At 36.8% G+C, this 25642-nt stretch overlaps 1 protein-coding gene and 1 long non-coding RNA gene across 8 annotated transcripts in view; both read left to right on the top strand.

Annotated features, from left to right (window-relative positions):
• LOC109397189 (uncharacterized protein K02A2.6) overlaps positions 1–25642 on the top strand; it is a 340877-nt gene that overhangs the window by 47286 nt on the left and 267949 nt on the right. The window lies entirely within an intron of this gene.
• LOC134285134 (uncharacterized) lies at positions 13013–16383 on the top strand. The gene is made up of 3 exons (XR_009996169.1): positions 13013–13462; positions 13658–13911; positions 15239–16383. It is a non-coding gene; the product is annotated as an uncharacterized LOC134285134 (long non-coding RNA).

Raw genomic sequence — 25642 nt, 5'->3', positions numbered from 1 at the left:
ATTACAGCGTCATAATCATCTTGTACCTATAGCTTACAGGGGGGAAGTGAAACCCCATATTTACCTACACAGGCTGGACTTTTACCATGGCGATTCTGTTCTGAACCGAACTTCGATGCTAAAGAAGGCGCTCCAAACGGAAATTACCACTTTACCTGGAGTCTTTGTAACCTAGTTTTTGGATTCACTTACCTGTAAAGAAACAGAAAAAAAACTTATATTAGAACGAAACGTAGCATAATTGAATTATCACTTCTATAAAACCTTCAAAACAAAACCATACATTGACCGTCACCGATTGTGACGCTGATTCCGGATCAGTCTGTCAAGCTGAAGTAGATGTCGAATACGCGGAATTCAGTTAGCATTATGAAATTTTTAATTCGTTAAGTTTTATTGTATTTTTTATTGTTTTTTCTTTCAACTAGCTTATTCATGTAGACTTTTTGTCGGATGTATTATTAACATAAATACATAAATACATAAATACATAAATACATAAATACATAAATACATAAATACATAAATACATAAATACATAAATACATAAATACATAAATACATAAATACATAAATACATAAATACATAAATACATAAATACATAAATACATAAATACATAAATACATAAATACATAAATACATAAATACATAAATACATAAATACATAAATACATAAATACATAAATACATAAATACATAAATACATAAATACATAAATACATAAATACATAAATACATAAATACATAAATACATAAATACATAAATACATAAATACATAAATACATAAATACATAAATACATAAATACATAAATACATAAATACATAAATACATAAATACATAAATACATAAATACATAAATACATAAATACATAAATACATAAATACATAAATACATAAATACATAAATACATAAATACATAAATACATAAATACATAAATACATAAATACATAAATACATAAATACATAAATACATAAATACATAAATACATAAATACATAAATACATAAATACATAAATACATAAATACATAAATACATAAATACATAAATACATAAATACATAAATACATAAATACATAAATACATAAATACATAAATACATAAATACATAAATACATAAATACATAAATACATAAATACATAAATACATAAATACATAAATACATAAATACATAAATACATAAATACATAAATACATAAATACATAAATACATAAATACATAAATACATAAATACATAAATACATAAATACATAAATACATAAATACATAAATACATAAATACATAAATACATAAATACATAAATACATAAATACATAAATACATAAATACATAAATACATAAATACATAAATACATAAATACATAAATACATAAATACATAAATACATAAATACATAAATACATAAATACATAAATACATAAATACATAAATACATAAATACATAAATACATAAATACATAAATACATAAATACATAAATACATAAATACATAAATACATAAATACATAAATACATAAATACATAAATACATAAATACATAAATACATAAATACATAAATACATAAATACATAAATACATAAATACATAAATACATAAATACATAAATACATAAATACATAAATACATAAATACATAAATACATAAATACATAAATACATAAATACATAAATACATAAATACATAAAGGAAAACAATTTTCGGAAATATTCTGGACAGGGAGAAATTCTTGGAGAGTCCTCAAAAGGAACTTCGAGTGGTATTCTAAATTCTCAAAGCAATTTTGGGACATTTCCTACATGGGGCTACAGGAACAATTAATGGTTGGTGGTGGAGTTGCGCTTGTAAGGCATCCTGGAGAAATTTCAGATATACTTCGGAAAGAAATATCAGAGGTACTCTGGAAGATGTTTTCGGAGATACTCCAAGAGGATTTTCAGTAGATACTTTTGAAGCTATTTCTGGAGATATTCAGGGAGGAATTAAGTACTTTAGGGATTGATATTTCACCATAGAATTTCCTGCAGAATCTCAAAGTATTCGACCAACCTAGAGATTTTCTGAGGAGATGCCAGATTATGTTTCTTCGGGAATCAACAAATCAAAAACTTCCACATTTCCTCTAGTATTCTTCAAGATTCTGTATGAAATTTCTATAAAAAATCATCTGGAATGACTTAAAGTGTGCTTTAAACCATTTTCTGAAACGTAGTTCTGCAAGGCCTGCGTTTCCTGATATTTCTGGAGATATGCCTACATTTCAATTCTTTTGCTATTCATTCCAGCAGTTTCCACTGAAATTTTCTAAGGGATTCGTAAATCTGAAGTTCTTCTTGTGAATTTCCGGAGCATTTTTTTCTGAGGTTAACCTAGAAATTGCTGTAGGAAGTCACCCACGGATTTTTTCGAAAAATGTTTCACAAATTGCTTCAATTACTCGTCATTGCAATTAATTTCATGAAATATCCAGGAACAATATCCTGCTAAAGAAACAGCTATCAAAGTTTTTAGGCAACTTTCCCTGAATACATTACATCTTTAAAAGAAGTTTAACAAGAGTTCCTTTAAAATTGCAGAATGGTATTCTGTAGAAATTAAAAAAGTCCCCGTTGGGAATTCCCAGAATGCTTGGACGAACTTTTGGAGGAATTTTTAAAAGTAATCCTGCAAAAAAAAACTCCCAGAGGAATTCCTGGATGAACTTCTGCAGTAATGCCTGAATCAACCTAAAAAAATCATCAAGAAACGTTTGGAACATGATCTTTCTTGAGGAATGATTGAAGGAATTCTTGGAAGGATATCAGGATATCAGAGCTAATCCTGGGAGAAGTCTCCTGAAAAACTTCTGGAGAAATTACCAGAACAACTCCTTATTTTATTACTATTATTACTTTATTATGGAGATTTTCATCCCTAGGTTGGTTCATCTCTTCAACTTTAGAGAATCCGAGCGAAACTTTAAAAAGTTTCCGAGGAAACTTTTGAATGAATTTCCAAGGAATTTTCAAGATATACTCCTGGAATTGGAATTCTTGCAGGAATTCGAGATGAAACTCTTGCTGAAATCCCAGATGAATATGCATGTAATTTTATAACTTTGTTATTTTCTTTTAAAAGGGGTATTCCTGTGGATTTCAGGACGGTTTCAGCAGTTTCCAGGACGTTCCAGAGGGTTTCAAGGGCTTTCTGAAGTGCTCCAGGGGTGTTCCAATGCCTTGAAGAGGTTGCAAGGGTTTCCTAGGGAAGTTCAAAAATGATCTCAGGAGTTTCAAGGCCCTTTCAAAAGTGTTCCTAGGGATTTCAGGCAATTTCGAAGGGTTTTCAAGAGAATTCATGAGTGTTCCAAGGGGTTCCTGGCTGTTCTTGGAATAATTAAGGATTCTCAGGGATGTTCTAGGGGTTTCAGGAGCATTTCACTGGGTTTTGTGGGTTTCAAAAGCATGCCATGGTTTTCAAATAGTTCCAGAAATACTCTAGGCCCCCATAACTGACATGTTTTCAAACGCCTTGGTACGCCTTGAAACACCCTTGAATCCTTTTTGAATGCTTCCTCTGTAAACCACTTGCAACAGCTTGTAATGCCTTGAAACTCATTTGAAAAACTCCTGAAACGCTTTCAAACACCTTCCAAAATCTCCCAGAAATCCAATAAAACAACACAAATTTCTAATTTTTTTTTCTGAAAACCTCTTGAGACTTCCTTGAAAGCTCCCTACATATCCACTCAATCCAACGGAAATGCCTCCGGAGCTCCCTGGAACCCCAAGGAACTCTGAAGCATCCTGAAATCCCCGGGGATCCCTTTGAAGCTATCAATTTGTGTATTTAGTGCTAACGTAAGAACAATCACGACATTCACGAAACGCGACGCGAGACAAGACACGACACTTACGGTTCTTACAATCGTTAAAATAATTAAAAAATTACCTTAATGCCTTAAAGGCATCAAGGTAATTTTTTAATTATTTTGACGATTGTAAGAACCATAAGTGTCGTGTCTTGTCTCGCGTCGCGTTTCGTGAATATCCCTTTGAAACCCTTCTAAAACTCTCATGAAATTTGAAAATGATAACATGACAAATTTGTAACAGACAATTTAAAATTTCAACTACCAGTGTGAACCGTTCAACAACCAGCGAGAATCGGTCGACATTAGAATAAATAAGCTTAAGGATGCTTCAAATATTTGGGTTCCATTTGAGTGTAAAATCTCAATAGAGAGAACGGACATATTCTCGCAGTAGTTCCATGTGAGTTTTATGGATCACGTATCGTCTTCCAAACAAAAATCATGCCATTAGCAGTACTCCCTCCGACTCACTCGTTAATCTCCATTTACGACTTAATCTCTGCGTGTCTGCTAGCCAACAGTCAACGAGGACCATTTGGAGATGTTAGCAGATTCCAAATTCAATTACAGTACAGCCAATAAAGTTCGCCATCATCCACCGAGTGTTTGGCGCCATCGCCCTTTCCATCCAAAAACATCCTTTGACCTTCTACCCAACTATTCCGGAACATTAAAGTGGGAGCTTTTGGAATTCATCTTCATCATCGCCCGCCGAAGGGGAAATTTTAAAATTCCATCCTTTCAGCTTGAATCGATACATTCGTCGTAAATCCCTGGGAGCTTTCCATGCCAGTCAGCCTAGGCTGTATGAAACCAACCCACGTATGTGTATATGAATAACTGTTTGTGCCAAAGGGATCAACCGGAAGCTGGCTGTTAGCGAGGGCTCCAGCAGTAGAATGGAAAATTTTCAACGTTTCACTCACTATAAGTATGTGTATAGAAAGCTGTTTTGATGGGAAATTTCCTTGCCCTATGAAGTAGGGGAAAACGGAGCAGGTGGCGCAATCTCTCTACCCAAGTAACACACTTGTTACAGAAGAGTCACGGCGGCGCAGATTTTTGTTATGCAGAAGTCACTGTGAATTAGTTCGAACAAATAAATACTTACTTGTTAGATGTAAGTCATAGTGGTTTCTGCGCAACAAAAACCTGCGCCGCCGTGACTCCTCTATGCCAAGTGTGTTACTTGGGTACGTTATTTCAAAACATGACGTCAATTACTAGTCGAAATTTCCACATAAAACTACAATACGTCTTATGTTTGTTTCAAACAACATTTTGTTTGAAATAGTTATCTGTCTAGCGAATAGGCATTTGCCTTCATAGGAGTTCCATTTCACCCTTCCCTTCCCAACCGGCACATCCGGAACGGTTTGCAATGGAGTTTTTTTACCATCATCCCTCGTCCAAAGCATAGAGGAGTTTTCCCTGAAATGAAGAGCCTTGTCGTGTTATATGGAAAATGGTTGTTGTGCAGTACATACACACATATACACGCACCAGCCCAGCCACCATCATCATCACCATCATCGGTACATCATACATGAGAGGATTTTAACACTAATGCAGTGTGAGTGCTTGTCACAACAACGTCGGCTCGGTTGTGCGATGGCATCATCAACATCGGAACATGGAAAGTTGTGAACAGAATGAGACAGGTTCAGTGGTTTGGTCCTTGGACGGTTGAAGGTTCCTTCAGTGAATTGTTGAAATAGTTAAGATGCTTCGGATTATACTTAATACTGCTGTTTGTGGTTTGACAGTGACAACATATATCACCCGCAAGCAAAATGAGCAAGTTCACTCAATTTATTATAAAAAAAAAGAAAATGAAATTTATGAATATGAAAAAAAGAGAAATGAGATGGAGTTTACGAAGAAAATGTCACTGATTTCTTGGAGGATTTTAAGAAAGAATCGGTGAGCAATTTTTAAAGTACCCACATACAAAGACAGATGGACAGACAGACAGACAGACAGACAGACACAGACAGACAGACAGACAGACAGACAGACAGACAGACAGACAGACAGACAGACAGACAGACAGACAGACAGACAGACAGACAGACAGACAGACAGACAGACAGACAGACAGACAGACAGACAGACAGACAGACAGACAGACAGACAGACAGACAGACAGACAGACAGACAGACAGACAGACAGACAGACAGACAGACAGACAGACAGACAGACAGACAGACAGACAGACAGACAGACAGACAGACAGACAGACAGACAGACAGACAGACAGACAGACAGACAGACAGACAGACAGACAGACAGACAGACAGACAGACAGACAGACAGACAGACAGACAGACAGACAGACAGACAGACAGACAGACAGACAGACAGACAGACAGACAGACAGACAGACAGACAGACAGACAGACAGACAGACAGACAGACAGACAGACAGACAGACAGACAGACAGACAGACAGACAGACAGACAGACAGACAGACAGACAGACAGACAGACAGACAGACAGACAGACAGACAGACAGACAGACAGACAGACAGACAGACAGACAGACAGACAGACAGACAGACAGACAGACAGACAGACAGACAGACAGACAGACAGACAGACAGACAGACAGACAGACAGACAGACAGACAGACAGACAGACAGACAGACAGACAGACAGACAGACAGACAGACAGACAGACAGACAGACAGACAGACAGACAGACAGACAGACAGACAGACAGACAGACAGACAGACAGACAGACAGACAGACAGACAGACAGACAGACAGACAGACAGACAGACAGACAGACAGACAGACAGACAGACAGACAGACAGACAGACAGACAGACAGACAGACAGACAGACAGACAGACAGACAGACAGACAGACAGACAGACAGACAGACAGACAGACAGACAGACAGACAGACAGACAGACAGACAGACAGACAGACAGACAGACAGACAGACAGACAGACAGACAGACAGACAGACAGACAGACAGACAGACAGACAGACAGACAGACAGACAGACAGACAGACAGACAGACAGACAGACAGACAGACAGACAGACAGACAGACAGACAGACAGACAGACAGACAGACAGACAGACAGACAGACAGACAGACAGACAGACAGACAGACAGACAGACAGACAGACAGACAGACAGACAGACAGACAGACAGACAGACAGACAGACAGACAGACAGACAGACAGACAGACAGACAGACAGACAGACAGACAGACAGACAGACAGACAGACAGACAGACAGACAGACAGACAGACAGACAGACAGACAGACAGACAGACAGACAGACAGACAGACAGACAGACAGACAGACAGACAGACAGACAGACAGACAGACAGACAGACAGACAGACAGACAGACAGACAGACAGACAGACAGACAGACAGACAGACAGACAGACAGACAGACAGACAGACAGACAGACAGACAGACAGACAGACAGACAGACAGACAGACAGACAGACAGACAGACAGACAGACAGACAGACAGACAGACAGACAGACAGACAGACAGACAGACAGACAGACAGACAGACAGGCAGGCAGACAGACAGACAGACAGACAGACAGACAGACAGGCAGGCAGACAGACAGACAGACAGACAGACAGACAGACAGACAGACAGACAGACAGACAGGCAGGCAGACAGGCAGACAGACAGACAGACAGGCAGACAGGCAGACAGGCAGACAGAAAATTTCCAAAGGATTTCTTGGAAGATATTTTGAAAGAATCCTTAAGATTTTTTTATTAAATTCCAGTGGAATCCTTGAAAGAATACTTGAAGTAATTTATGGCGGAGTTTCAGAAGAAAATCATGCAGAAATTTTCTGAAGATGCTTTTCTAAAATGGTCTTTTATAAAAGCTTTGTTGCTGAGAAATTTTGAAGGCTTTTTGGAAGATTTAATAAAAAGAACGGAAGAATTTCTGAAGGATTATTTAACGTTATCTTAATTTTATTGAACATCTAGAAGAATTCCTGAAAACAATACGAAAGGTTTTTTTTTAATGGGAAGTTATTTGAGAAGTAATCCTTTTAAGATTTCCTAAAAGAATTCTTTATGAAATTTCTGCGAAAATTCATAGAGCAATGTAGAAAAATACCAAAACAAACCTTGAGTAAAGTTCTGAAAAAAAAAAAACTGTATTTTTTAAATTCTTAGAGAAAGAAGCAATTTGCATTTGTTTTCTTCGAAAAAAAAATCAACAATTTGAATTTGTGAGTATATTATAGTTTCTTGAATACATCACACAGGCAAATCTCTTCTTCTTGCAAGTGTGATAGAAACATAGATCAATGTCACAGTGATTTCCTATTAATTGGGCACAAAGAAATGGGCGGAAATAGTCAAGGAAGTGCTCCAGAAATTCCTTTTGTGATTCCTGTTAGGAGAATCTTCTGAAATTTCTCCCTTTAGTGTTTTTTTCTGAAGTTATTTTTGAGGAACCCCTACCAAGCATTCTTGAAAGATTCCAGGATGGAATATTTGGAGTAATGGACAGATGGGATTCTTGGAGAGATTATATAAAAATAATCTGGGGAGTCGACATATGTTTTTTATGCCATATGTCCATTATGTCCAACGTACTTATTCCAAATGTCTTTATGTTCAATAGGGTATTAGAAGTGTAATCCATAAAGCAGTCCCAACCCCAAGGATAATAAGGATAGTGCGTCAAATCCCATGTTATATTTTGAGTCAAATACACTAAAAGAGGTTCTTAGGAGCATCGTCAAAATAAAATAAAGATACCGTCAAGGCACCATTCACCGTGGGGGCTTCATTCACCGTGTGCCTTCGAATATTTTTTCATTATTTCCATATTATGATTGAATGATATGACAATTTCCCTTTAATTTCACCAATACAACACTAATGTATTGTTACCATGTCAAAACGCTCATTAGAAACATTTAAAAGTATCATTTTGACACTAAAGTGTGTTTACATGAAGCGGGTTTCTGCTCGTTCACTGCATTCATAGTGAAAAAACGAAAACTGCGCTAAGGTGATTTAAGCGATAGACTAAATGTAGTAACGTTTTTATTCCACCAAGAAGCAATTAAATTCACATATCAGTTATGTATTTTGCATTACCGACGTAAGTTTAACAAGAAAGTACGATTACTCGTACTTTTTAATTGAAACAAAAAGGCACGGTAAATGGGTACCCTAAAAATCAAAGGTCTCCATTCACCGTCACCCGTTTTTCTAATAAAATCTTGCAAGTTATTACTTGAAATGAATTTAAACGAAGAAAATTCTCTTGGTTGGGTTGTTTTGATCATTTTTAAACAAAGTAGAATAACATTTCTCATACACGGTGAATGGGTCCCTACTACCACGGTGAATGGTGACCTACCACGGAATTAGGCGACCCTACTACCCTTTACTAATTGTACTATATCACCAAATTTTGTGAAAATTTTTCTACTTCTGTGGATATTGCTTTAATTTTAACCTATAATGAAGGCAATTAAAAGCGGCACCAACAATGTTTATAAGACTGGTGTCAAATGACAGCCCTTATTTGCCTCGAATCCTCTTAGATCCACGGTGAATGGTGCCTTGACGGTATTAGGTTTTATGACGGTTTTTAAAACCTCTACAAGGCATATTTGACATCAAATTGTTAGTTCATTTGTGGCTCTCCTTTTAATGAATTAGTTGCATTCAGTTCAGAATTCAGTTAAGTTGCATAATGAAAAATAGTTGAATAATGTTCATTATGCAACTCAAATGAGTTGTATAATGAAAAAAAATCATTGCATAAAATTTTGTATGGGACTCGTTGCAAAATTCGATTTTTCAGCACTCTTCGTATTTATCCAACTTGGCAAGCCTCGTTGGATAAATGTACGACTCGTGCTGAAAAAATCAACTTTTTGCAACTCGTTACAGGGTGCGGCAGGAAAAAATGCGAAAAGTTCAAGGCACTATTACACGCTAAATATGGAATATGTATGACTTTTTTTTTATGACAGTGTATCAGTCAATGTCTATATTCTAGCACTGAAAAATAAAAATGAACACATTTGATGATTAACATGTGATAATGTAGGCCTAATAAGCGGATATCAATAAACTGCGCGCCCAATGGTCATTAAACAAAATGACTATAACAGTAACAAAATTAGCTCAAATTTGATGAACAACCAGACCACACTGATCCAGAGCCATGTAGTTTCACATACCAGTTGAAATAAGTACATATATTTGATGATATTGTAGAGATAATCAAAAATTTTGTTTTATCAGATGCGAAATTTAGCGACCTGTGTGATTTTCTGCGGTTTGAAAATTCTGGTTGTCTTCATCTTCAGGCGCTGCCCTGTAAAGGATAGTGACCAAAATGGAAAATTTTTTAATTAACTTTTCAGAAAACTAGCCTATTATAGATCATGGAACGTTGAAACATAGATTGGTTAATGTCAAATGGACGAAAATGAGGTTTGAAGTTGAAAAACACTTTCGCATTTTTTCCTGCCACATACTGTACATAAATACCTATCAATATTTACGTCAAGTATCTTTTTCAATTACCTCAAACTATTAACATTGTTGGGTGGACAGTTGAGCACATTTGGTTCTGTTGCCAGGTGCACCGGACCAAGTTCAACGACCCTTTTCATTCGCAAAATAACCGAACGAAACAAGTAAGATACCATCGCGCTCAGGTTGTCGAGTTTGCGAAACATTTTACGATGATTATCTCAATTTCGGGCATGGACACAACGTGAACCGCTTCTTCTCAACTCCACCAGGAGTGGGTGGAAATGATCTGAATTTCTCATTTTTTTTTACTTAAATAATGCAAGCCGAAATGGGGTTCAAGGTAAAACCCGGCCGGCCGTGGGAGTTTTCCGCTCATTGTATTCCGTCGGCGTGACACTCAACGGTCACCGAGAACCGAGATCGGGACCGTTGTCAAGTTGAAATGAAGAAAATTTAAATGTCTAGCCGCGGTGAGATGGCTGGGACGTGCTTCTTCAGAATCGGGTTCTTTCCGCAAGGGTATTGCGATTTGTTAGTATAATTGAAACCGTTTTCAGGCAGAGCGATTGGTATCGCGCTGGATGGATATTCATCATTTTTGAGCGTCAAATTCTTCGCCGCTTTTTTTTTTAGCGTAATCCAGATCAGAATAAGACATCCAACGAAATGATTTATTTCGCGGAAGCGCCAGCAGAAGTTGGCAACGAGAGTGTGAAACAAATTGAATGCTGGAATAAATCATTGTAGTTACTTGTTGGTAAGATTGTGCGGCTACCCCCGGTTCACCTCCTCTAATATGTACACGTTTTAATTCGACCCTCGCTAATCTGCAGCAATTCCTCGAGAGGTTCTTTCGGGAATTCTTGAATGAATTTTCCTTGGAAGGTTCAGGAGCTGTAGAAGTTTCTCGAAAAGTAAATCAAAAAGTTTTTCTGGAAACTTCTTCTTCTTCTAGGCGTTGAAAGCAAGGATGCCATAGGAGTGGACCTGGTGTGATGGTTAAAGCCCGTGACTATCACGCCGAGGACCTGAGGCTGAGATCGAATTCCACTGCCGACAAACTCACAAAATGTGAGTTCTTCCTTCGGAAGGGAAGTAATGCGTGGGTCCCGAGATGAACTAGCCTAGGACTAAAAATATCGTTAATACAGATAAAAAAAGGATGCCATATATACAGATTTATCTGTATTATACAGATTTTTAGGCATTAGCACAGAATTTGTTTTGTATGAAATACAGATTTTCGAGCTAGAAGGGCTATTTTATTTTCGTATGGGATACAGATTTTTCAAAAATAATCATCTGGCATGCCTGGCGTTAAGTTCCATCTAGTACTAACCATGATTTTCAGCTTACCCGAGCAGAGGAAAAAAGCTCAATAATAGCATATTTTGATATGGAGAACAAAAAGTGATATTTGTTTGTTTGAGATAAGAGGTAAAAGTACTGAAAATAATATCTCAATTTTACTCCTGGAACATCATCATCATAGCACATTTAGCTCTTGGTAAGATCTAGCCAATAGCAGTGAGCTATTTGATGGATCTTCAAATATCATATTTTGCTATTGGTTAGATGGTTCAAGAACAAATTTTTGCTATTATTTTCAGTACTTTTACCTCTTATCTCAAACAAACCAATATCACATTTTGATCGTCAGTACTTGAACTCTGCCCGGGTAGTGTTCTATGAGCACCACTAGCGTGCACAGAGTTCTTATTAGGGGGGTGCACTACAATGATGGTGTAATATATGATCATGGTGCAAAATAGAATCATGGTGTTACACGCAATATGAATTCCCAAGAATGGGTTTCAACATGCTATGGTGCTAGCATCGCTAAGTACTTCATATTTGAATTCTGCAGAAGGCTTCGGATGGTGATAATTTCAAGGCAATGCGAAATATGAAGTGATTATCTCGATTATTATAAAATTTTAAAAACGTATCAAATACAATGGAAAATATCGAGAAAACTATCATTTATAAAATACATAATGTCTTTGTGAAAGAATATCAATTTTGGATAATTAGTAATGCTAGACTCATAGATTGACTCAGAATTCCCCGATAGAAAATTTCGGTCGGAATCCTAGTTGCAATCTACAGAGATTCCTCCAAGGGTTCGTGCATGAATTCTTCCAGAAATTCCTCCAAAAAAAATCCCAGGAATTCCTCCAGAAATTCCTCTACGGATTTCTCCAGAAAATCCCAAAGAAATTTCTCCCGGAACTCTTCCTGGAATTCCTCTAGTAATTCGTCGAGGAATTCTGCGAGGATTTTTTTCAGGAAATCCTCCACGGATTCCTCCAGGAACTCCTCTAGGATTTTTTTTCCAGAAATTTCTGCAGGAAAAATCCTCAAATAATTTCTCCAGAATTTCCTAAAATAATTCCTCCAGTACAAAATCAAGGAATTGTCCCAGAATTACCTTGCGGAAATTTCATTTATGAAAAATCCTCTAGGAATGTCTACCAGAATTTCCCCAAAGTGTAGAATTATGTAGCTGTTAGTTAAAATACACATTAATAAAAAACAAAAAAAAAAGAATTCCTCCAATATTTCCTCTAGGAATTGCTATACGGATTCCTTTAGAAAATTCTAAGGAATTTCTCACGGTTGTCATATAGGAGATAAAAATAGTTATTTATGCAACAAGTTGCAAAATGATGATTTTTTCAGCACGAGTCGTACATTTATCCAACGAGGCTTGCCGAGTTGGATAAATACGACGAGTGCTGAAAAAATCGAGTTTTGCAACGAGTTGCATACAAAGTTTTTTGTAATTACGAAAAATACCCATTCAGTGCGATCTTTTCTAGAGCTACACATGTAGGGACCACGTGCGCGTGCTCATGCTTGTCGGCGTATTTTTTTATTTGATCAGGTAGGCTCTGATGTAGTAGGCGTCAACAATGATTGAGCTCCCGTTGTCAAACATTTGTGCACAGGAAAAAGCAAAAGCAGATTCAGCAGCTGCCTCTACACTTGATTTGTAGTTCGAATACGAATTGAAATCGTCCTGATTCGGATTCGAGCTGATCAGTAGATGTCGAGGCAGAGGCTAAATCTACGGAAGGCATTGTGGTAAGTAAAAAGTGCGTACGAGCAAAAGTGCCGAAAAGTGCTACTTTTCAGCACTCTTAAGAGTGCCGAAAAGTAGTACTTTTCGGCACACTTGCATTAGGGGTGAAAAGTAGGCCATTTCAGCATACTTCAGCCAGCTGAAATGTTCTACTTTTCACAACGTAATTACAAAAACATTTTTTAATATCTCTACAGAAATTTTCCTGACGCGAATGTAGGTGCAGAGATCTCAATGTGTAACATGGAGTAACCTTGATGACATATCTAAGCACCCATCTCTCGGGGATAGACCATCGATGCGATATGTTCACAATAAAATAAAAGCACGGAACGAGCTCACCAAACCCATCTTTACCCTTATTATTGCCCAAATTCAAGTTTTACAGATGGCTCGTAATCAACCAGACATACCGAATCTTGAAACATGCCAACGGAATTCCCTGTTTACTGTAAGTTTACTGGCATTTCGCAATGAAAATCATTTTAAAAGTGTAGTTTTGCGTCGGATCTACACCACTAACCATTGTTTAATGGTACCACATATACACTGACAAAGTACCGTTCTAAGGCCCTTATACCAGTGCCTGCTCTTCTATTCTATTCTCAAAATCCAGCAGGTGGGTGGGCATGGAACCTTGCAATCCCACACAAAGGCATCCACACACACATTTCATAATTAATTGCGTCTGCCCGGGAGGAATTGTACATTGCTACCTTTCCATCCAACAGTGTGGTTTAGCTTTTCAGCTTCTTGAAACGTACCTTCCATTGTGAAGTAAAGGGTCCTCGTCGGTTTCTATTAAAATGTAGAGCCCCATTACTCCTAGTTGTGAGAACCCACCATTTACCTGATTCAGGGATTTTAGATGAAGGAACAACGAATAACAGTTAGCTAGTTTGAGAAAAGTTATATCCTTTGCTGGGAGGCGGTTCGACGCCCCATAAGAGAACGCTTCTGAACACGTAAGACTAAAAGTTGAAAAGACACAGTATAATCCCATACAATACATACAAGTGTAGAAACTTTAGTAAAACAATAGTAAAACTGAATGAAAATCAAACTCCTTCCCGAATCTGTTGGCATTCCTCCACATAACATAAGTGGAACTCCATGGTCAGAGCGAAGAAAAAATTTGTATCCTTTTCCTGCACGCGAAACTGTTATATCTCTCTTAAAAGGCGTCGAACTGTCAATTATTTTGGTAAACAAAAAACATCTGATCCAACCAGTATTCCAGTTTTGGCAAAGAATACAGGAACGAAGGTTGGCATCTGAGATATGCGCAAAACTAGCTGCTGGAAATCCAATTATTCATTTGGCTATAAATTCATTGAAATCTTCGAAATAACACATCCACGTTTCACATATCGATCTCCCTTTATATTTAAAGCCATAAAACCTATTTTTGACTTGAGTTTACAGAGTTTTATTACAAATTATGTCCGATTTTAGTTCTCCACGTGCTGCCAGTCTAGATCTATGAGGTCTTTGTTTTACTTCACAGCAATGAAAAATGGTATACGTGCTAAAAAATAGTATGGCAATGATGTTATAATGCATTTGACATTTCAATGCCCTGTATACCAGCGTACGAACTCGAAAAGGCATCAACTTTTTGAGCCAGAGTTCCACTTATGTTATGTGATTCCTCTGATATACCTTGTGTCAAGAATCGATGAGATATCTATAGAAAAACATCATGGAAGAATAAAAAGCAACAACACAGCCTAATTATCATCTAGTGTTTCTGAAGCCTTATTTACAACTCTTTATAGGACAATTTTCCAATGGAACAACCCATTCAAGCAATATCAAATACTAGTGTGCATGCATCGGCTCCTGCTACAACCGGCAACAGATCAAGCGTCAACTCTTTCATAGCCAGAAGCTACCGAAAGTTTGTTCAAAGTAAACAAACACTGGAATTACCTTTATCGATTGCTTATGTGTTGTTGAGTAGTTGTTATTTGAGGTCTTAGGTTGCTATAGCACCTATAAACAGAATAAAATCGAAATGATGGAATTCGACGAAATTTCAAGAAATTGACTCCAAATAATAATTCAAGTTCAAGGCCCTATGAAATTGCGCCGTACGCAAACACACTCCGAAAAATGACTTTCCATCGCCAAAAATGCTAATTATCTACCGAAAGCGTACATAAATCTTCATTCGGTACCCACTCAGGTGCCATGCTGCTCCTTCTTGTTCTTGCACCATACTGCAGGAAAGATAAACACAATCAAATTGGAATTGATGATGTACACAGAAAACTGCTTGGCCGTGGACGTGAATGTGGAGATGGGCAAGTTCAAACGAAGCAATATGACAAAAGTTTTCCCTCAAGGTCGGCACGGGATGCAACTTTACGACGGCTAGCTCAGTCTACCGGGGCAAAACTTTCTCAATCATATTATATGGGCCTGCTGGTAGTCTCAGTAACGCAGACCGGTGGCGCCTTTGTATTGTATTTCTTTTTAGTTTGAGGAATTTGCTGGAGTGAGGGAAGAGCAGACAACGGATAATGAACGTATCCTGGCTGAAGTAACATTTGAGAATGCAAGAGAAATGAACATTGGTGCAAATAAGTTATAGTTCAGGTTATATGCAACAAAATGTTGTATATGAAGGAAACAGGCCGACAGTGATTTAAAAAATGAAAAAAAAAAAATCAAGGATAAATTGCGGTAAGGAAACTTAAAATAATTTGATGAAGGAATTGCGTTAGAAATCCAAGGATAAATCCAGAAAACAATACAGCAGAGACTCCCAGCTATTCTGGAGAAACTTTCAGAGGATCTTTGTAACGACTTCTTAATTATATTTCAGAGAAAATCCTTGAACAAATCTCTGAAAGAATTCCTTCGATCACATTGATTCCTCACGTTATTATTCGAAGTTGTTAATATTCCGTTGCCATTAAAACTTAAACTACTGAGGGGGTAAAAACTCCCGCGAACTACCAAGGGTCCAAAAAAAGTCGGAAGTCCAACTTTGACAAGGCATTTCTCGGCCGTTTTTCAACCGATTTCAAAACTTTTTTTTTGCGATGGAACCGGACAGGTTTCAAGATCATCGTCCATTTAAAAAAAATATAAAAAAGATGCGTCTTCCCAAAGTTATTAAGCAAAAGGCACTTCCTAGTTTTTTTGAGAGCGCATTTTTTGCGCACATAGATCAATAAAACAAAATTTAAAGCGATGACATATGGTTTTTTCGACTCCAGTTTAGGAAGATATTTCTGAACTTTTAAGGCAATAACTTGGAGTTTTTTAAGATTCCCTGGCAAAATTTCTAGGGAAACCGCTGAAGCAATTTATACAAGTATATGGAAGATTGAATAAACGAATTTTTGACTTCAACTTCTAAAGTAAGTCATAGAGCGATTTTATAGGGAATCCATAGAGGATTTTCTTAAGAAACACATGGCGAAATTTCTGAAGAAACCACAAACAAAATCCCTGGAGAAATTTTCAAACAGAATACTCTGAGGGTTATCCCAAGGAATCTTGAAGAAATTCTGAAAGAATTTTGGAGACATTTCTGAAAGAATTCAGTACTTTTATTTTTCTTTCTCCTAGAACTGGAGAAAAAAACCTTGAAAAATGCTTAAAATAGATTCCGGAGTAATTTCTACGGGAATTGTTGAGAGAATTCTGGGAACAAACATTATGAAAGAATCCCTGAAGGAAAGTCTAAATAGTTCCAAAACATATCAATTGGTGAAATCCTTGAAGGAACTTTCAGAAGAATCTCTTGGGGATTTTCTAGAGGAATGCATAAAATAATGTTCGAGAAAATCTCTGATTAACCCTCTAATACCCTAATTTTTGATTTTGATCTAAATATCATTTTTCGTCATCTAAAATCTAACATGTTTTGGAAGAAGATTTTTTTTAATTCTCGATTTCGTGAATTTCAGTTTTTGATTTTTCTAATTTTTATTTTTGAACATCCCCAAACTTTCATATTTTTCCTGGAAGCCAATTTGGGGAACGGATTTTTTGGAATGAAAACATTTTGAGATTTTATGATAATTGTTGAAATATAATTATTTTATTTTTTTCACAGAAAATTTTATTATCCGTGTAATTTTAAGGAAAATAATTTTAGAGTGTATTCGATTCCCTTAAACTATTAAACAAGGATAGAATTATTTGGGAAAAAATTGAAATATGTTAATTGTAGTGATTCAATGCAAAATAAACAATGACTTCTAAAAGGTGACTAAAACATCAATTTTTCAATGATTTTTAAAAAAATGTAAATACGCTTTAAAATACACCAAAAACTATTTTGAGATGTACAGAACAGTCCTAAATATCAGCCAAAAATATAAAAAAATTGATTTTCCACGAAACAAAAATTACAAAAATGTTCAAACTATACCCCGTCTAAAGGCGGGATTGGGTATTAGAGGGTTAAATGGAGTCATCCGTGAAGGAAATTCTGGAGAAATCCAAGTAATTATTTCTGAGAAGTTCCCAAAAAAATCTGAATTTTGAGAGGAAAACTCTGGAGGAATTTCTGAAAGAATCTCTGAAACAGTCTTCGAATCTGTGTGAAAAAAAAAACTCCTGTTGTTCGGCAATGAACACAAGTAATTTAGGCGAAGCACTGGACTGTACTTGGCTATGGCACAGTAGTAGAGAAATGGGGCTTCGGATTGGGAGGAAAATTCACTGGATCACTTTCACTACTTTATTTCTCTTACTACAAACTATTTACACTTGGGTAATTTCACTACGCGTTGTCCAAGCCACGCGTACGCTTGTCACTTATCACTTTCAGAATTCAACTGACTCGCTACTGCGAGCGGGTCGCATATTTATACCAATCATTTAAATTTCCAGAATCACGTGGAAGGCTCCACGCGCGTGTAGAACCCACGCGACGTTTTGGGAACCATCATCACGCTAGCTGCAGAGCGACGACAGTCGATGATGATGACGATGACGACGGCTGCGACGGTGGGGTTCGCCGCTGCACTCACGACAGGATCTCACGGCACTCACTCTCTCGTTGTTTATCGCAGCTGTTCCGTCGGCTCGGGTGAGTGTGCGTGCCTCGTGACGATGCACAGTGGGAAAATAAGGTACAAAACCGACAAAGAATTCTGTAACTTTTGAAAACCACGAATGCGGTTTACGAAGTTATACTTTTCTAATGTAAAAATGTGCGGGGAATCCAATAAAACCGGTTTCATAGGCCGCACGGATCGTTAACATGCTCATTTTACCCCAATTCCCCAATTTTCAGCCGTTTTTATAGAAATTCATGTATTTTCAGAAGCGGAAATAATCTTGAAGTATGAAAACTCGACCGATCATGCTCATATATATTGCGGATATGAATAAAAATGTTAAACTTGACCGCGTGAATGATTGTCATGCCCGTTTTACCATATTCCCCCAGATTATCGCATTTCTGGTAGGATATGCCATTTATCTAGGGAGAAAATCAGTAAAAATCCATCAAAATGAGTTTTTACCTGGTAAATACTTTTGAGCCATCGAATAAATCCGGATAAAAATCGCACGAACTGGTTTTTTGGTCATTTTGCCTTGATGAAAATATCATTTTTTGAACTGAAGAGTTCTGCAACTTTTGAAATCCATGAATGCGGTTTACGAAGCCATACTTTTCTGATGTAAAAATGTGCGGGGAATCGAATAAATCTGGTTTCATAGGCTGCACGGATCGTTCACATTCTCATTTTACCCCAATTCCCCAATTTTTAGCCTTTTTTGATAGAAATTCATGTATTTTCAGAAGCGGAAGTGATCTTGAAGTATACAAACTCGACCAATCAAGCTCATATAGATTGCCGATATAAATGAAAATGTTAAACTTGACCGCATGAATTATTGTCACGCCCGTTTTACCATATTCCCCCAGATTCTCGCATTTCTGGTAAGATATGCTATTTATGTAGAGAGAAAATCAGTAAATATCCATCCATATGAGTTTCTACTTGGTGAATACATTTGAGCCTTCGAATAAATCAGGATAAAAATTAAAAGAACGGGTATGTTGGTCATTTTGCCTTGATTCCCCAAAAATAGCATTTTTAGAATTGAAGAGTTCTGTTACTTTTGAAATCCACGAATACGATTTACGGAGTCATGTTTATCTAATGTAAAACGTGTGGAGAATCGAATAAAATTGGTTTCGTAGGCCGCACGGATCGTTAACATACTCATTTTACCCCAATTCCGCAGTTTTTTGTGTGTTTGATAGAAATTCATGTTCAGATGCGGAAACGACCTTGAAGTATAAAAACTCGACCAATCAAGCTCTTATATATTTTGCCGAAATAAATAAAAATGTTAAACTTGACCGCATGAACAATGTCCATGTCCATTTTACCATATTCCCCCAGATTATCGCAGTTCTGGAAAAATATGCTATTTGCCGAGGGAGAAAATCGGTAAATGTCCATCTAAGAGAGATTTTTATTTGAATAACACATTTGAGCCATCTATCTATTACACCAGGGAACAACAACGAACTTATATCTTGGCCATTTTGCCTTGATGCCCCAAAAATATCATTTTTTGAATTGAAGAGTTCTGTAACTTTTGGAAACCATGTATGCTATTTACAAAGTTTTTTTTTAAGTTAAAATGTTCGAAACTTTTAATGGAACTGGTTTTAAAGGCCACAAGGATCGTCAAAATACTCATTTAACTTCAATTTCTCATTTTTTTTGTAGATTTTCATAGAAATTAATGTTTTTTTAGAAGTGGAAATGAACTAGAAGTTTAAAAACTCAACCAATCAAGCTCATATATACTGCCGATACAAATGAAAACGCCACACTTGACCGCATGAATGGTTGTCATGCCCGTTTCACCATATGTTCCCCGATTATCGCATTTTTTATATCTAGTTTATTTTAATATCATTTTTTTAAATGCAGAATTCTGTAACTTTTGAAAATCTTGAATGTGGTTTACGAAGTCAAACTTTTTTAATGTAGAAATGTGCAGGGAATTGAATTAAAGTAATTTTATGGGCCTCACGGATCGTTATAGCACTTTCTTATTTAACCCCAATTCCCTATTTTTAAGTATTTTTTAATAGAAGTTCATGTAATTTCAGAATCGGAAATGACTTTGAAGTATAAAAGCTCAGAAAATCTGTTGAGTTCATATAAGTTTTTATTTGAAAAACACACTTGAGCCATCCAATACATCAGGAAATAAAAATCGTATGAACTTTATGTCGCCATTTCGCAGGAAATCCCGAAATATAAATATAATATTTTGAATATGTACAAGAAATTTATATGTTTTGAAAAACCGCTAGTTTATGAAGTCATACTCTTCTTATGTAAAATTGTACGGAGAATCTAATGAAAGTGGTTTCATAGGCCTCAAGGGGTTAATGCGCGTTAGCATACTTATTTTAGCCCAATTTTCTATTTTCTTGGGATTTGATAGAATTTCATGTATTTTCAAAAGCGTTAATGACTTTGAAATATAAGCACTCAAAAAATCCAAAAAACCCATTCAAATGAGTTTTGGTTAGAAATATACATTTGAGCCATCTAATAAATCAGGATACAACAATCGTCCCAACTTGTATCTTGGTCATTTTGCCTTGATGCCCCGAAAAATATCCTTTTTTGAATAACTGTACAACTCAGAATGTTATCAAAAGCGTTTATTCTTACAAGTGAATTTTCTAAGACAAAAACTTTGTAAATTGGATTAATGCCCACATGAGTCATAACTGTGATTTGAACTCGTTTCTTTGCAAATTCATCTAAATTATTGTATTCAGGGTTAAACAAGCTGCATCTAGAATTCACGGGTTTTATCTTTAAAAAACTGTTTTTATAGAAAAACGGTTCGGATTATTTTTGTGTTATACACTTATGTAAAGTTAATTGTATATTTTACGGGGAATCAGTGCTAAATAGACAAAAAGCATTTCCGACCGATTTTCATAACACGTATTCTTAAGATAGTTAAAATTGGCTATAAACGAAATTTTATTTAATTTGTCATTTGTTGATTTTATTTTTAGATGTATAGCTTGTTTAACCCTAAAAGTACAAAACTGAAAATGTTTAACAAACACATTATTCACAGTTAGCATTTGGATAATCTGGGAGAATATGGTGAAACGGGCATGACAACCATTCATGCGGTCAAGTGTGACGTTTTCATTTGTATCGGCAGTATATATGAGCTTGATTGGTTGAGTTTTTAAACTTCAAGGTCATTTCCACTTCTAAAAAACATTTATTTTTTATGAAAATCCACAAAAAATTGAGAAATTGAAGTTAAATGAGTATTTTGACAATCCTTGTGGCCATTAAAACCAGTTTCATTGAAATTTTCGAACATTTTTAATTAATAAAAATATGACTTTGTAAATAGCATACATGGTTTTCAAAAGTTACAGAACTCTTCAATTCAAAAAATGATATTTTTGGGGCATCAAGGCAAAATGGCCAAGAATAAGTTCGTTGTTCTTCCCTGGTTTAATAGATAGATGGCTCAAATGTGTTATTCAAATAAAAATCTCTCTTAGATGGACATTTACCGATTTTCTCCCTCAACAAATAGCATATTTTTCCAGAAATGCGATTATCTGGGGGAATATGGTAAAACGGGCATGACAATAATTCATGCGGTCAAGTTTAACATTTTCATTTATATCGGCAATATATATGAGCTTGATTGGTCTTGTATACTTCAAGATCACTTCCGCTTCTGAAAATATATGAATCTCTATCAAAAAAGGCTAAAAATTGGGGAATTGGGGTAAAATGAGACTGTGAACGATCCGTGCAGCCTATGAAACCAGATTTATTCGATTCCCCGCACATTTTTACATCAGAAAAGTATGGCTTCGTAAACCGCATTCATGGATTTCAAAAGTTGCAGAACTCTTCAGTTCAAGAAATGATATTTTTGGGGCATCAAGGCAAAATGACCAAAAAACCAGTTCGTTCGATTTTTATCCGGATTTATTCGATGGCTCAAAAGTATTTACCAGGTAAAAACTCATTTTGATGGATTTTTACTGATTTTCTCCCTAGATAAATGGCATATCCTACCAGAAATGCGATAATCTGGGGGAATATGGTAAAACGGGCATGACAATCATTCACGCGGTCAAGTTTAACATTTTTATTCATATCCGCAATATATATGAGCATGATCGGTCGAGTTTTCATACTTCAAGATCATTTCCGCTTCTGAAAATACATGAATTTTTATAAAAACGGCTGAAAATTGGGGAATTGGGGTAAAATGAGCATGTTAACGATCCGTGCGGCCTATGAAACCGGTTTTATTGGATTCCCCGCACATTTTTACATTAGAAAAGTATAACTTCGTAAACCGCATTCGTGGTTTTCAAAAGTTACAGAATTCTTTGTCGGTTTTGTACCTTATTTTCCCACTGTGCGATGGTTGGTGACGGTTCCGATGCGATGATTGGTGTTGGTAGCGCAGCATAGCATGATGCTGCCCTCGTTGGGAGCGTATGTTCGCGAACACCTGTAGTTGCATCTTTTGAAGAAACGATTCAGAAAATTGGTCGAAGAACATCTTAAGAAATTTTTGAGAAATCACAAAAAAAAAACTCTTGGAGAAAACTGACAACATGCTTTGAAGAAATTCCTTCAGAAATGTTTGAAGAAATACCTGAAAGAATACATAGCACTCATGTATAAACCTTGAAGTAATTTCCCAAAGAATCTGTAATGGAATCCTAGTAAAAAATTAAGAAGAAATTTCTGAGAAAACTGGTGCCCCAATTTCAAGATGATTTTTTTAAATAATTTCTTTGAGACACTTACGAAAAAGTCCCAAGGAAAATTCCTAGAAAATTATCTCTGACGCATTGTCTGGATAATATTTTAAACGGAATACATGGACAGGAATGCACTCTAGAAGGATACCTACAGAAATCTTTCGAGGAAATCTTTCCCAAATCATTCTTCTGACGAGAATTTTCTTTCTGTTAAAAAAATCTTTCTTACATTTCCAGGAATCCCTGGAGGGATTTTTCCTGTATTCACGGATTCCTCCTAAACTTCCTTCAGGGGTTCCCCTGGACTTCCTTCGAGTATTCCTCCTGGCTTTTTCCTAAAATCATTTCGGGAATTCCTCTTGGAATTCTTCCAAAGATTCTTCCTAGTTATTCTTTCGGGGTTTTCCTCCTAGACTTCCTTCGAGGATTCCTCCTGAAATTCTTTCAGGATTCCTTCAAATATTCCGTCAAATTTCTTCGGAGTTTCCTCATGGATTTCCTCCAGGAATTTCTCCTGCACTTTATTTAGGGATTCTTAGACGTCTTTCGGAGATTCCTCCTAAAATTCATTCTGGAATGTCTCCTGGAATTCCTTCATGGATTCCTCGTGAAATTTTCTCGGGGCTTTCTCCTGATTTTCTAACGGGGTTTCCTCCTGGCATTGCTACGATGATTTCTCTTTGAATTCCTTCGGAGATTCCTCCTGGATTTGCTTCAGGGATTCCCCATGGAATTCCTTCAGGAGTCCTTCTGGAATTCCTTTAGGGTTTCCTTCTGGAATTGCCTCACTGATTTCTCCTAGGATTTCTTCGAAGATTTCTCTTGGAATTCCTTCGAAGATTTTTCCTGGACATCCTATAGGGATTCCTCTTGGAAATCCTTCGAGTATTCCGCTTGTAAATTCTTCGGAGATTTCTCCCAGAATTCCTTCAGGGGTTCCCCCTGAGATTTCTGCACGAATTTCTCCTGTAATTTCTTCGGGGATTTCTCCTGGAATTCCTCCAGGACTTCTTCCAGGAATTCCGTCGGGTATTCCTGCTGGACTTTCTTGAGGGATTTCTCCTTGATTTCCGTCGGGGATTCTTCCCAGAATTCCCGTGAGGATTTCTCTAGGAAATAATTCGAAGATTCCTCCCTCAAATCCTTCGGATTCCTCCAAGCGTTCTTTCAGGGATATCTCCTGGAATTCTTTCGGAGATTCCTTCTGAAGTTTCTTCGGGAATTCCTCCTGATATTACGTCGGGGATTCCAGGTTGATTTTTTTTCGGAGATTCCTCTTGAAATTCTTTCGGGTTTTTTTTGTCTTGGAAAATCTTCCTGCGGAAACCCCTCCTAGAATCATTTCAGAAGTTTCTCATGGAATTCCTATGAGGATTTCTCGAACTCCTTTAAAAAAATCTGGAATTTCTTTGGGGATTTCTCCTGGACTTCCGTCATCTTCCTGGGATTTTTTCGGGGATTCCTCCTGGGATTCCTTTGGTGATTCCTCTTAGATTTCCTTCGAAGATTCTTCCTGAAATTCCTTCAAAAATTCCTCATGGAATAACTCCAAGATTCCTTCTGGAACTCTTTCGGGATTTCCTTCTTCGGGACTTCCTTCTGTGGAAATTTCTCCTGGTATTCGAAGATTTTTCCTAGAGTTCCTTCGAAGATTCCTTCTAGAATTTCTTTGGAAATTCCTCCTGGACATCCTATGGGGATTCTCCTTAGAATTCCTTCGGGGTTTCCACTTTGAGGAATCCGCTTGTAATTCCTGTGGAGATTCCTCTTGGAATTCCTTCGGAGGTGCCCTCTCGGATTCCTGCCGGGATTTCTCCTGTAATTTCTTCGAGGATTCCTCCTAAAATTCATTCGGGAATTACACCTGATATTTTGTCCGGGGGTTGTGATTACTCCTGGAATTCCTTAGGGATTTTGAGAAAAAAAATTAGCTTTTTCGTAGTTTTGAGTGCATTTCACTCCACGAAACTGATATTCTTCGCTTCCAAGAACCTTCCCAAGGTAAACAAACTTTGATCCAATTAGCTAGCTAGCTGGTGGCATGCTTTCAGCAAGCATTACGTCACCCCAGCTCCGATTCGTATGAACAACATAAACAACGAAATGCTGAAACGAATCACTTTTATGTGTCACCGAAATAAATGTGCTTATACGCTTACCCTATACCCAAAGCCTAGCTAGCTTGAGCTTGAGAGGGGCCAAGCCAGACTCACACGTGCTGCACCGCATACAAATGAGAATTTTGTGTGCATTATACATCATATCAAATGGGAGTTTTGCGACGGCATCGGTGCGGTGTGTTGGAGCAGTTTTCCTTTCACTTACTCCACTTGTCTAAAGGCGATCAAGATGCAGGGATGTCAGATGATTTTTGGAATTGCCATGAAATAAGTCATTTTTTATTTTG

This window comes from Aedes albopictus, chromosome 1 (genome assembly GCF_035046485.1).
Source record: "Aedes albopictus strain Foshan chromosome 1, AalbF5, whole genome shotgun sequence".
NCBI classification, from domain to species: domain Eukaryota; kingdom Metazoa; phylum Arthropoda; class Insecta; order Diptera; family Culicidae; genus Aedes; species Aedes albopictus.
This window is presented reverse-complemented; position numbering and strand designations above follow the sequence as displayed.